We start from the raw sequence: 13809 nt of genomic DNA, 5'->3' as shown, positions 1-13809 counted from the left end.
AAATCATTTTTTTTTGAGCACTCGAGCCCAAAGAAGGCATCAGGTGTCTCATCCACAAAAAGAGGCACAAAAAACGATTTTTCGCCCGCGACACTAGGGAATAAAAGACTTAGGATATTCTGACATATTTTATTATTATTCGTAAAGACACGTTGTTTCGCGTTGAGGAGTTTCGAGCGGGAAGATTTGAATTTTAAAGTGTTTCGTTTGAATCAAGAAGGACACGTGGAACTCCAAGAATTCAAAGCGCATGCAAACGAGCAACGTGGCATCTCATTAGAGTAAGACCGTTAGGGTCGAATTAATATAATTAAGGGTCTTAGTGGTAGGATCCAAGGGTGTTCATTTTGTACAAATTACTCACAAATCACTCAAGTACCAAGCGTAAGAGAAAGAGTTTTCGCTGAGAAATGTACGTTTAACACCATTATATTTTCAATATTTATCCCTTGTTTTGTAAATATTTTTAATATTTTAATCAGTAACTTTAGGTTGCCGTTAATATTCAATATTTTGATAAGTGATTTCATGTTCCCGTTAATATTCAATATTTTAATCAGTAACTTCAAGTTCCCGTTAATATTCAATATTGTGATAAGTAACTTCATGTTCCCATTAATATTTATTATTTTGATCAGTAACTTCATGTTCCCGTTAATATTCAGTATTTTAATCAGTAACTTCAGGTTCCCGTTAATATTCAATATTGTGATTAGTAACTTTATGTTCCTGTTAATATATGTTATTTTAATCAGTAACTTCAGGTTCCCGTTAATATTCAATATTGTGATCATTAACTTAATGTTCCCGTTAATATTCAATATATTGATCAGTAATTTCATGTTCTCGTTAATATTCAATATTTTAATCAGTAACTTCAGGTTTCCGTTAATATTCAATATTGTTATAAATAAGTAACTTCATGTTCCCGTTAATATTTATTATTTTTATCAATAACTTCATGTTCCCGTTAATATTCAATATTTTAATCAGTAACTTCAGGTTCCCGTTAATATTCAATATTGTGATTAGTAACTTTATGTTCCTGTTAATATTTGTTATTTTAATCAGTAACTTCTGGTTCCCGTTAATATTCAATATTGTGATCAGTAACTTCATGTTCCCGTTAATATTCAATATTTTGATCAGTAATTTCATGTTCTCGTTAATATTCAATATTTTAATCAGTAACTTCAGGTTTCCGTTAATATTCAATATTGTGATCAGTAACTTTATGTTTCCGTTAATATTTAATATTTTGATCAATAATTTCATGTTCCCGTTAATATTCAATATTTTAATAATTGATTAATTTTCATATTTAAATATTTGAATTAATAGTATTATTTTTCCATTTTATATAATTTTCATATTAGATGGAAATAAATTTATTAAAATTTTAATTACAATTAAATATTTATTAAATATTTGAATAGTTTCCCTTTTCCAAATCATTATTATCATCCATAAAATTACTAACAAAATGATTGCATTCTAATTATTATTAGAAATAAACATTTTTGACATGTATGATTATTAAATAAATTATAATTAAAGCAATTTAAATGTTAAGAATTTGGTCATACTCATATACTCATATGAAACGTTTTTAATTTGTATGAGATGGATCTCCCCATTTTTAAAACATATTTATTTCTATTATTCTCTATGATGAAATTTTATGAATTTAGTCTTAATTATATTATAAAATATAATAATTTTTATAAATGTAGTTATTACATTGTATTTTTTTAAGAAAAAGATCTTGAATATTGATTTCAAACACACATCTAAAATCAATCTCCAAAACACATAAAGTCAAAACCATAACTCATAAATATTAATTTTTACTGAATTGTGACTCTCGCTGCCCGCCGCCACTGTTGCTCCTCTAAAATGAAGATAAATTTAATTAATTTATTAGGTTGTTAGTCATTTAAACTTATGTCATCAACTCGTCTTCATATCACTTTGTTTTTTCGTAGTTCATTTTCCTCTTTTCATATGTTTTATTTTGAAGGCAACTATTTTCTATTTAAACTTATTCAAATCACTTATTTAGGTATGTTCATATTAAGGGTCAGTTTGGTAAAAATAGCGGTTGACTGATAAGCTAGCTGATAGCTTATAGCTTATGACTGATGGCTGATGTCTGATGACTTATAGCTTATAGCAGATGGTTGAGACTGATAGCTTATAAGTTAACTGAAGTGTTTGGTAAAATTAGCGGTTAAATTAACTTATACATGTAAAATGACATAAAAGATATTTAATATATAATTATTTTGTTTTAAATTAAAATAAATTTTAAGGGTTAAAAATGGATTTTAATTAAAATAATAATGATAAAAAAGGAAGAAAAAATAATAAGCTATAAGACATAAGCTAAAACGCTATTTGAAATAGCGTCTGGAAAATAAGCTATAAGATAGTAAAATAAACTATAAGCTCGTGATGAAAAGACTGTTACCAAACGGGTCTAAATTATCATACGAGTTTATAAGACATAAGACATAAGCTATAAGCTCGAAAAGAGGTCTTCCCAAACAGAGCCTAAATAAATAAATTTTTTAAAAGAGGTGAAACTTTTAATGAAGGAGCTGAGAGATTCCATCACTTTATCAACACAGATATGTCTGCCACTATATTAATGAATAGGGAAAAGGGGACCATAAAGTAACTGAGAGATTCCATCGGTTCAAATAAATCCAAATAGAACCAACCACTGGCCAATGTAAATACACTCTCACCAACCATATATTAAATAGTGTGAGTGAGTGACCTAAGACAGGGCCACAACGAAAGAAGCCATAAGAAGAGATTCTAGATCTAAGCTCTCCCACTTGCTTTTCTGCATAATTCACTCTTCATTTATAAAGGTAAATTTTCATCAATGCTCTTCTCTTTCACCTTCATATATAAAGACTGGTTTTCTTTTTCATTATTGACACATTCACTAACATGTGATTACTTTTCCTTTTTTAGTGCAATTGTTGAAGATTTCAGGCTGTAGAAACTTTTAAGACCAATGGCTTCTGATTATTTTGACAAGACTCAACCATTTGTAATTATATCAACTATGATTTCTTTGATTAAAATATAAGGTATGATGTTTATAGTTTAAAAAGGTTTTTGATTATGATTTATTTGATTGTGTAATTACTTAATTACATAAAAATAAAACACTACAATCATATATAACATCTATTCTCTGTTGCAATCCTATTAAGTTTATGTCTTTCCTGTTCTTTTTCATGATGTTTAAAGAGTTTATAATAGTTTGAGGTCAAAAAAAAAAAAGTTTATAATAGTTTCATCGTTTACCTTCACTATATAAATTTATGTTATAAGGAAAAACTGGATATTTATAATATGAATGCACGAACTGGTTTCAGTTTCCATCTCACCTTGCAACCTCAATTTGTGTTGCATACTTTCGGTCTTTAGTTCTTAGCTTAAAAAGTTATAACATGTTAATTTCTAAAAACAACCCCGTAAAAAAAAACACATATTTCATCCCTGTTATCTATAGATTTTCCTATTTTACCCTCTACCAAGATCTCACAACATTCTACATCACCTTTCCCAACTGAGCTATTTAATTTCTCTGTCTATTAACTTCATAATACCTATATTTTACATAGGTATATTTTATTTCATAATTAATTTTACATATGTATTATTCAACCATATATTAAAATGAAAATATTATTTATATAAATAAATATAATTTTAATATATATTATACTTAAACGATATTTAACAAACCATATTTTAATATTTACTATTTAAATACTGAAAATAATAATATAATAATAAATTGAAAATAATTGAAATATAATTTCAGTTTATTAATTGAACGTAAATATAATAAACTAAAATAATTAGATATAATACTTTGACGTTTAATATATTAATTGTTTTTAATTGAAATATTAAAAAGAATTAAAATTTTAAGGGATAATAAATGTTATTTTGAAAAAAACTTAAAAAGTTAATTTGTTTAATTCCAAAAATTAAAAACATTATTTAGAATTTAGAAAATATAAATAAACTGAAAATAATTAATAAACTGAAATTATAAATTAAAACCAAAAGTTAATTTGTATTAAAAATAATAAAGTAATAATAAACTGAAAAAATAAATAAATTTAGAATAATAATAAACTAATATATTTATAAATAATAAACTGAATAATATATTTATAACACTACATGAGAAACTTAATAATAATAAAAAAATATTATTTTAAAATAAATATTATAAATAACGTTTTTTATTAAATACAAATATATTATTTAACGTTTTTAGCATAAACGAATACTTAACATTCAGTTTTTTTTAAATTTTTTTTTCTAAATATTAAACATTCAATTTTTATTCAACAAATATTAAACATAAACAAATATTAAACATTTAGTTAGTAATATAGTATATTAAAACATTTAGTTATGAACATAAACAAATATTAAACATTTAGGAATAAATAATACACAATTAAAATAACACTCATATAAAAAATAATAAATAGTACTTATGTATAATAATTCTCATGTAAAATCAATTTGGGAAATAAATAGTAGTTATGTAGTATATTCATTTTGATGCAAGTTATTAAACAAAGAAAACAAATGGCTTAGTGATAATGGCTTCTACTTTCAACCAAATGGACATGGGTTCAACAGCAACAAATTTTATAACTTTTAACAATTTCCAAACATAAGAAAATAAAAAAAACAAGGTAAAAAAAAAGAAAAATTTCCAAACTTAAAAAAAAATTCCACGTGGCATTTCCACGTTATCATTTTCAGCAATTTCCAAACATAAGAAAAAAAAAACAACATAAAAAAAAGAAAAATTTCCAAACTTAAAAATTTTAAAAAATATAAAAAAATAAGGAAAAAAAAATTAAAATAACCATGTTTGATAAAAAATATACAAGAAAAACCATGTTTTCAGGTAAATTACCAAACTGTCTAGGTTTGGGACTGATTGGAAGTGAATGCGCCAGACCATTTGGCGCATATATACCCAACTAGCCAATCCATTTGGCGTAAACCCTAAAAAAAATTAGGGCAAATGGGAGTAGCCAATCCAATTGGCGCATGCACTCCTATAACAACACATAGGCGCCATTTCATTTGGCTACTATGTGTTGTGTCTTTTTTTTTTTAAAATTTTACTTGTTTCCTGTATTTTCGCACACCGGTTCGGGTATATATCTGATAAATCGATTCTGGAAAGGGTCTGAAAAATCGATTTTGGAAAAACAGAAGAATATGTCTGAATATTGTTTGCCTTGGCAATTTCGGTTATTCACTAAAGCACAATTTATTGATGAAAAACGGAGGCAAGGTTACAAGAGGCAGTAAGCGAAACTGATACGTTGCACACAGTAAACCCTAATTTATAGAGGGTCTGAAGTCTTGCCTTAGGTCTGGATCACAATTAGGGTTTCGTATACAAGGCATACACGTAAACCCTAATTTTGAAAAAAAAAATGGCCTTCTAATGCGCCAAATGGAATGGCGCATTAGTTAAAAAAATCAACTGCAAGTCGCCAAATGGTTTGGCGCATAAGAAGGAACTTTTGGAGAATAAGCCAAATCATTTGGCGCATATGTATTATGTGTGGACCCCCAGGGGCCCACCTGGTCCCACATGGTCCCCACCTGCATGTTCTGAAACGATTCCAGGAGTTACTATAAACCAGCATGGAGTTACTGTTAACAAGCATGCGACTGCAAAAATTTCTGATAAGATTCCTGATCAGCTTCCTGCCAGGATTCCTCCTACTCCTGCATGCATGCTACCCGAGCTGTCACCTAGACCTGAGTTGCATGCATCCCACCATGCCTTGTCACCGATAGTTTGACTGCATGCATGCCAACACATCCTGCAGAAGCAACACCAAACACTTATGGCTGTGTTGACATGTCAAGCATGCATGATGTTACCGTTTTTTCCTCATCAATATATAAAGCACTTGGAATTCTGGAGATACATCACCATTATCACTCATCTACTCTTAGAACAATCCTTTTGCAATCAGCTTACGAATTTTCAGCCTTCAACCATGTCTCTCCTAACCATGGGCGAAACACACAGAGGAACCCCCCAGAACATCGCAACCTTCGTAAGTGTATTAGTATTACTTTAAAATCATGCAACTGTCCCTGATAAACTAACTGATTTTTTTGGGCATGCTTATTCTTTTCAGAACGTTCAACGTTTTCGCACTCGTAGTAAACATACCATCGCTCCGGACGACCGCATTATACCATACCTGAACATTGCTGGTTTCAGTCCGATTAGCAGGATCGCCGAGTCTTCTATTGACCACAAGTTTGTTCTTGCTTTGCTAGAACGCTGGAGGCCCGAGACACACACCTTCCATCTTCCAACAGGGGAGTGCACCATCACCCTTGAAGATGTTCATATGCTACTCGGCCTTCCTGTTGATGGTAAGGCAATTAATGGTTGTGTTATGCAGGCGAATAGCTTATGCCAAGAGGCAATTGGAATAGACTTGATAGAAGGAGCCGTTGGTGCTAGGGGGCAAGGTGTTAACCTCAAGAGGTTAAAGGAGCATTATAAAAATTTTCACTTGAATGATGCGTCTCCCCAAGAGACCATACTGCAGAAAACTAGGTGTTATGTATTGTTGCTTATTGGAAACGTTTTGTTCCCGGATAGCACGGGTAACACGGTTAACTTTATGTATCTTCGTTTGCTAATGGATTTTAGTAGAGTAGGTCTGTACAGCTGGGGGTCTGCGGTACTGGCTACCTTGTACCAGTCACTATGCGAAAACGCGGTTGCTGAGTCCTGCACATTCTATGGATGCGCCCTGTTGGTGCAGGTGTGGGGGTGGTGGAGGATGCCCATACTGGCCCCGGTTAACAACGGAAGTTGGGACTTTCCGTATGCCTTGAGGTAAGTTTTTAGTATACCATTTTCTCCTTACACATTCTACTCCATTCTAACTAAATCATTATATTTTTGTTGTAGATATTGTGTGAAAAAAATGGACTTCACACGTAATCCGCGGTCAAATATCACAATGTACCGCACGCTAATTGATCACCTTGGACCCCATCAAGTATTATCTCTAATTCTTTTCTTCTTTTTTATAAGTATTTTCCTTAAATATTTTTTCCCGAAGTAATGTATAAATCTCATGCATCCAGTTCATATGGCGACCGTATCTCGAGTGTGAGTATGAGCCTAGAGCTCAGGATGCAGAAATCTGGACGACAAAGTGCTGCTTAATCCGGTACAACATAATAGAAATGCATCAAAGTGACCGGGTGATGCTTCAATTTGGGATGCGTCAACGGATACCCGACCCTCCTGTTGACTTGGGAGTGTGGCACCTAAAAAGAGTGAACCATCAATGGACACACCAACACTGGAAGGATTTTGCACCCGATCATCGCCAGATGTGGAAGAACCGTCGCCAGTATGTCCTAAACTTCCCCGTTAGTGACCATGAAATGAAACCTTCTCCTGAGTACATGAGTTGGTATCGTACAGCCACAACCCCTAACCTGTTTCTTGCAGCTCCATTCTATTTGATTGATCCCCGTGCACAGAACTACATCTTGCCACAACAACCGGAAGAAGAACCACAACAACAACAACAAGAACAACAACAACTCCGGCAACAGCAACGACTTCAGCAGCGACAACAACAAAGCCTGCAACACCGCCAACAACAACTCCTACAACAGCAACGACAACAACAACTCCAGGAACAACAACAAATCCAGCAACAACAACAAAATATTTTCAGTACTCCATCCCGTTCCGCACGCAACATCCGCCAATCAAATATGTTCCAATCCCAATCTCAACCATTACAAGGGTATGAAGACCGCCATCCTTCCTCGGACCAATATCAGACCCACTCACAACCATTCGGATTTGCAACATTTGTTGGGTCCTCAAGGGGATTCGGCCAAAACCTAACTCCCGGTTCATCTAGCCTTCATCTTAGTCCCGACGATGGTCCTCCTGGTGAATCCTCTTACCGTGGCACCCCCTCCGGATTCGCAACACCTTCAAACCAATTCGGCTTTAACCAAGGTAGTTCTAGTGCTGCGGGATGCTATGAACCGGAGGTCTTTTCCCACCCCACTCCACCACCACGAATAAACACATTTGAGGGAATGGGTAGCCGACTTTACAACAGCGGTTTTCCGGATAATTATGGGGGCGTCGACGAATTCATAGACAGCGATCCACGCGACATCCCAGTACCAGCCCCCGTGACACAAACCCAACAAGAAGCACAAGGGGGCAGGGGTAGGGGTAGAGCTAGGGCAAGAGGCGGTGTCAATATTCGCGGCGGAATCAACGATCGCGGTAAACGTGTCATTACAAGACCAGGTTGCGGAACGGATGGCTATCTTGGTGATGGACGTCATTGATCATGTTGTTGTATTTTTCATTAATCTTTGGTATCGTTTCTGAAATTAATTGTAACCGATGTTTAGTTTTTAAATTATATTGTAATCGATGTTTAGTTCTTAAATTATATTGTAATCGATGTTACAATTTTGATTTTCGTTTTCTGCATTACATTTATAAGGCGAAAAAAATATTTTACAAATTTATTTCTGTAAATATCATAACAAATAAAATAAAAAAAAAATTTAAGTTTAATATATTCAACTAAAATTAATTAAAAAAAATGAAAAAAAAAATAAAAAAAAGGCCCTATAACTAAGGCGCCAAATGGTTTGGCTTCTAGGGCAAAAACCCTAGACTTATGCGCCATTCCATTTGGCGCAAACATATTGGATTTTAGGGCATGCCAATTCATTTGGCGCATGCACCCAAAATTTACACTTATACGCCATTTCATTTGGCGCATTCAGTATTCTGATTTCCCAAACCTAGACAGTTTGGTAAATACCCCGAAAACATGGTTTTTTCCGTATTTTTTTTATCAAACCTGGTTATTTAAATTTTTTTTTCAAAAAAAAGCCACGTAAAAAAAATAAAAATTTTCAAACTTAAAAAAAAAAACCACATGGCATTTCTCGTAATCATAAATTAAATAAAAAATAAAAAACCAACACAACAGTGTCACATCATCAATTTTGTTGACCAAATCCAGCGAGGGGGCAAAACAGGAAAATCTACAAATTATAAGGATGAAATCTGTGTTTTTTTTACCGGGTTGTTTTTTGGATTCGCCCCAAATGACAGGGAGGCAAAATATGGTTTAACCTTTTTTTTAAGGAATATGGCATTATGGTATCATCTTCAATTGTATATACATGTTCAATATGGTATTTGGAGTTTACAGTGACAAACTGTTAGCCATGTCTTCTTTAGTTGTCTTGCTAAGTTTTTTAATTTTCCAATGTCAAGTGAGATATTATTGTTTGCGATGTTTTTTTTTTAAACAAGGAATAATATATAAGGGAGAACTAAGGGTTCTCCAATCTGTTTACAAGAAGAGGCCAAGCACGACAAAAGAAATTACACATCAATTGTAATTACGACAAAAAAAGAAAAAGCTCTTAGCTAAATTTGTAAAAGGAATAATTGAGTTGAGTAATATCCCCACAAAAAGTCCACCTCCAAACCAAAGTTTTGATCTTCCAAACCACATCATCCAAACTCCACTCCTTCTCCCTAAAGCAAACCTCGTTCCAAGCCAACCAAATGGGCCATGTCGTAGCAAGCCAAATTAAATCAACTTTTTTCTCATCTACCTTTATAGATTTACAGAACAAGTGCCAATCCATAAAACTTGACATACACTCATTTTCCTCTACCCCCTTTCACCTATTCAAAAAGCTATACCCCTCCAAATGTTCTTAACCATATTACAAGCAAAAAAATAATGATCCCTATTCTCCGGATCCAAGCCACAAAAATAAGACTTTAAAAGAGCTAAGGAAATCGGGATACCTCTATGCATCAAAATATCTTTGGTTGGAAGCCAATTAGCCAAAAGCCTCCATCCAAAAGCCTTACTCTTAAACGGTACCCCCGCTTTCCACACTAAACCCTTAGCCTCATAAAATCTACAAAGAGGACCAAAAGTGTTACGGAGATTAGCATAACCATTGTAACAAGAAGCCACCGAAAATCATTCTTCCCCATTAGCATTCCACCTAACAACATCGTGACAAAATGGGTTGTCCACATTGTATGGGATACACCAAGGCGTTTACGTTGGATAAAGGGGGAAAAAACTCTTGGTTTGACTGTCACCGCAGATTCCTACCATTAAATCATTCATATAGAAGAAACAAGACAAAATTCAAAAAGGCAAAAGGGTAACAGATTTGCCTCCGCCTCGATTATCACCAGGTGCTATATGGGACCAAGTTTGTGAACTACCAAAACTCACAGATACTGGCCAAGCATGTAGAATTGAAGGATATGGAGTCGAACGCAATTGGACAGAAAGAAGTATATTTTGGGACCTCCCGTATTGGAAAGATAATTTGTTGTGCCATAATCTTGATGTTATGCATATTGAGAATAATTTTTTTGATAATGTATTTAACACTGTGATGGATGTTAAAGACATAACAAAAGATAATGAGAAGGCTAGACAAGACATTGAAATTTGGTGTAATCAAAAAGAGTTGGTTCTGAAGTCTCAACCGAATGGAAAATTATTAAAATAAAAGGCTTGTTTCAGTCTGACCTCCCAAGAATCTGGAGCGGTTTTTCGATGGTTAAAAGATTTGAGAATTCTTGACGGATATTCTTCAAATATAGCAAGGTGTGCCGATGCTAACACTTGGAAGTTGCATGGTATGAAAAGTCATGATTTCCATGTTTTTATGGATCAATTGCTACCAATTGCGTTCGGTTCTCTACCCAAACACGTGCTTAATCAATTAAGTGAAATTAATCAAATTTTAGAGATATTTGTGCGTCATCGTTAAGAGTGGAAGACATAATTAAGTTGGACTGAAATATTCCAGTCATTCTCTGTAAGTTGGAACAAGTATTTCGGCCAGGTTTTCTTTGACTCCCTGGAACATCTACATGTGCATCTTCCATATGAATCGTATCTTGGAGTAATTGTTCAATATAGATGGATGTATCCGTTTGAAAGGTTCATAGGTGATTCAAAGCGATCAGTGAAAAAAAAAAGCTAGAGTTTAAGGATCAATATGTGCACATTACTTGCATCGAGAAACATCACATTTTTGCAGTCACTATTTCAACCACTTGATGTTAACTCCAAGAATCATAGGAAATCCTGTAAATGTTAATGAAAAAAAGTCAATTTACCTTATCAGTCTTTGGGCTTCCAAGTCGTTCATCTGGAAAGAAGGGTGTGCAATTGTTGACCCAACAAGAAATGCACTCCGCACATGTTCATGTCTTGATCAACTGTGTTGAAGTTAAACCATATATTGAGTAAGTATACCCTAAAATTTAATTTTCTTTACAATCCTAAAACTTATTATCTTGAAAGATCATTATCATATATAATCTCTTTTAATAAATAACTATATTCCATTTTAAAAACTATATTTTATTTTCGATATCATCCAAAATATAAAGCAGATTATACAAAAAAAAGAGTCATTATATCATCCAAAATATAAAGCAGATTAAAAATAACTATATTCCATTTTAAAAACTATATTTTATTTATATCATATACACTATTTTTATAAACTCCTAAACCAGTACAGCAGCAATGCAGTCCCAGTCTTGAGGTAAGACATTGTATTGATGTGATGCACGTGGAGAAAAATGTATGTGATAGTGTAATCGGAACACTTCTCAACATTCAACGCAAGACAAAAGATAGTATTAATGCTCGTCCATAATATATAGGTAACAAGACGTATTTGCCTCCTGCTTGCTACACTTTGTCTAAAAAAGAGAAAAAAAGATTTTGTGAGTGTTTAGAAAGTATCAAAGTTCCTCATGGTTACTCATCAAGCGTCAAGAGGCTTGTATCGGTTAAAGATCTCAAATTAGTTGGCTTAAAATCTCATGACTGTCATGTCTTAATGCAACAACTACTACCAGTGGCTATTCGTGAGATATTGCCTAACAATGTTAGGAAGACTATAAATAGGTTGTGCTTATTTTTCAATGCAATTTGTTGCAAAGCCATTGATCCATTAAAGTTAGACGATTTGGAAAATGAGGCTGCAATTATCTTGTGCCAATTGGAGATGTATTTTCCTCATTTATTTTTTGACATTATGGTTCACTTGATTGTTCATCTAGTAAGGGGGATTAGATTATGTGGTCCAATTTTTTTACAATGGATGTATTCAATAGAGCGATACATGAAGATCCTTAAAGGGTATACCAAAAACTCACACCGTCCGGAAGCATCAATTATTGAGAGGTACATTGCAGAAGAAGCAATTGAGTTTTGTTCTAACTATTTGTCAAAAGTGGATGTTGCAGGGGTTCCTAAGTCTCGTCATGATGGAAGATGTGAGGGTGTGGGTACACAAGGTTTAAAGTTCAAGAGCTTGAGTATTGATGTGGTTGTTCAAGCGCATTTTTATATATTGAATAACACGGATGAAGTACCCCAAGATGAATGAAAGAGGGTTGTTAAAAGAGCATTATAAGAGTTACTCTGAGTGGTTTAAAGAAAAAATTGCTAGTGACGATAGTGCTTCAAAAACAATTAAGTTGTTGTCCTATGAGCCTAAATGTAACATAATAACTTGGATGGATATGATATTAATAAAAATTCCTTTTATACAAAGTCAAAAGATGACCGTAGTACCATGCAAAATAATGGGGTTATGATTGTGGCCGAGTCCATGCACTTCTCTAGTGCTAAAGATAAAAACCCGGTTATGGCATTTACACCCTACTTTGGGGTGACTGAAGAGATTTGGGAAGTTGATTATGTCGTGTTTAAAGTTCTTGTATTTAAATGCAAATGGATTGATATCAATAGTGGTGTAAGAATCAATGAATTTGGAGTTACACTGGTTGATCTTAGCAAGTTAGCTTATGCGGACGAACCTTTCATCATGGCATCTCAAGCAAAACAAGTGTTTTATGTCACAGATCCTTCTAATAAAAGGTGGTCAGTTGTTATACAATGAAAGGTGCATGATACTGATGAAAATTAAGATGCGAGTCTTGATATTTTTAAAACGCCTCATTTCTCAACAAATGTGCCTACCTTCATTGAAGAAAATTTAGAGGATGATGTGCATGCTATTCGCATAGATCATGAGGAAGCGATATGGGAGAGCTAGTAAGGTGTTTTTTATAAGTTAATTCAACATTACTTTGATTTCTAATTGTCTTTATTTTGTGCTTAATTTTATGTCTAATTGTTTTTATTTTGTGCTTAATTTGATTTCTAATTTTTTTTATTTTGTTTAAACTGATACATGGTTGATTCAACCGATAACCCCTCTTCATCTAGTAAACCTAATAAAAGAAGAGTTAGAGGTCCAACTTTGATGACACAAATTGACAAAGTTCATTAAACGGGTGAATAGATAAAGGTCTAGTTCGACCCAAGAACCAATGAATGTACTGGTGTTGGTAAAAATACTGGAAAATTTAGGAGTTATACAACATCTCTTGCTCGGCAGAGATGTTCTATTTTGAAAGATGAGTGGAAAGACATATATAATGAGATAAAAGAAGTTATATGGCTTGATGTTCAAGTATTTTAAATTCAACACTTTATTATATTTTATAATCATATATATATACTAACAACATATGCCATATACTATATGTGTAGGCTCATTTCACTATTCCAGAATGTTGTGATAAAGACAAGGATGGTAAAATTTAGGATCCGTTGAAGAAGCAATGGATTA

Source organism: Vicia villosa, linkage group LG1 (genome assembly GCF_029867415.1).
Source record: "Vicia villosa cultivar HV-30 ecotype Madison, WI linkage group LG1, Vvil1.0, whole genome shotgun sequence".
Classification (NCBI taxonomy): Eukaryota; Viridiplantae; Streptophyta; class Magnoliopsida; order Fabales; family Fabaceae; genus Vicia; species Vicia villosa.
The sequence above is the reverse complement of the archived record's forward strand: the minus strand, read 5'-3'. Positions refer to the sequence as shown.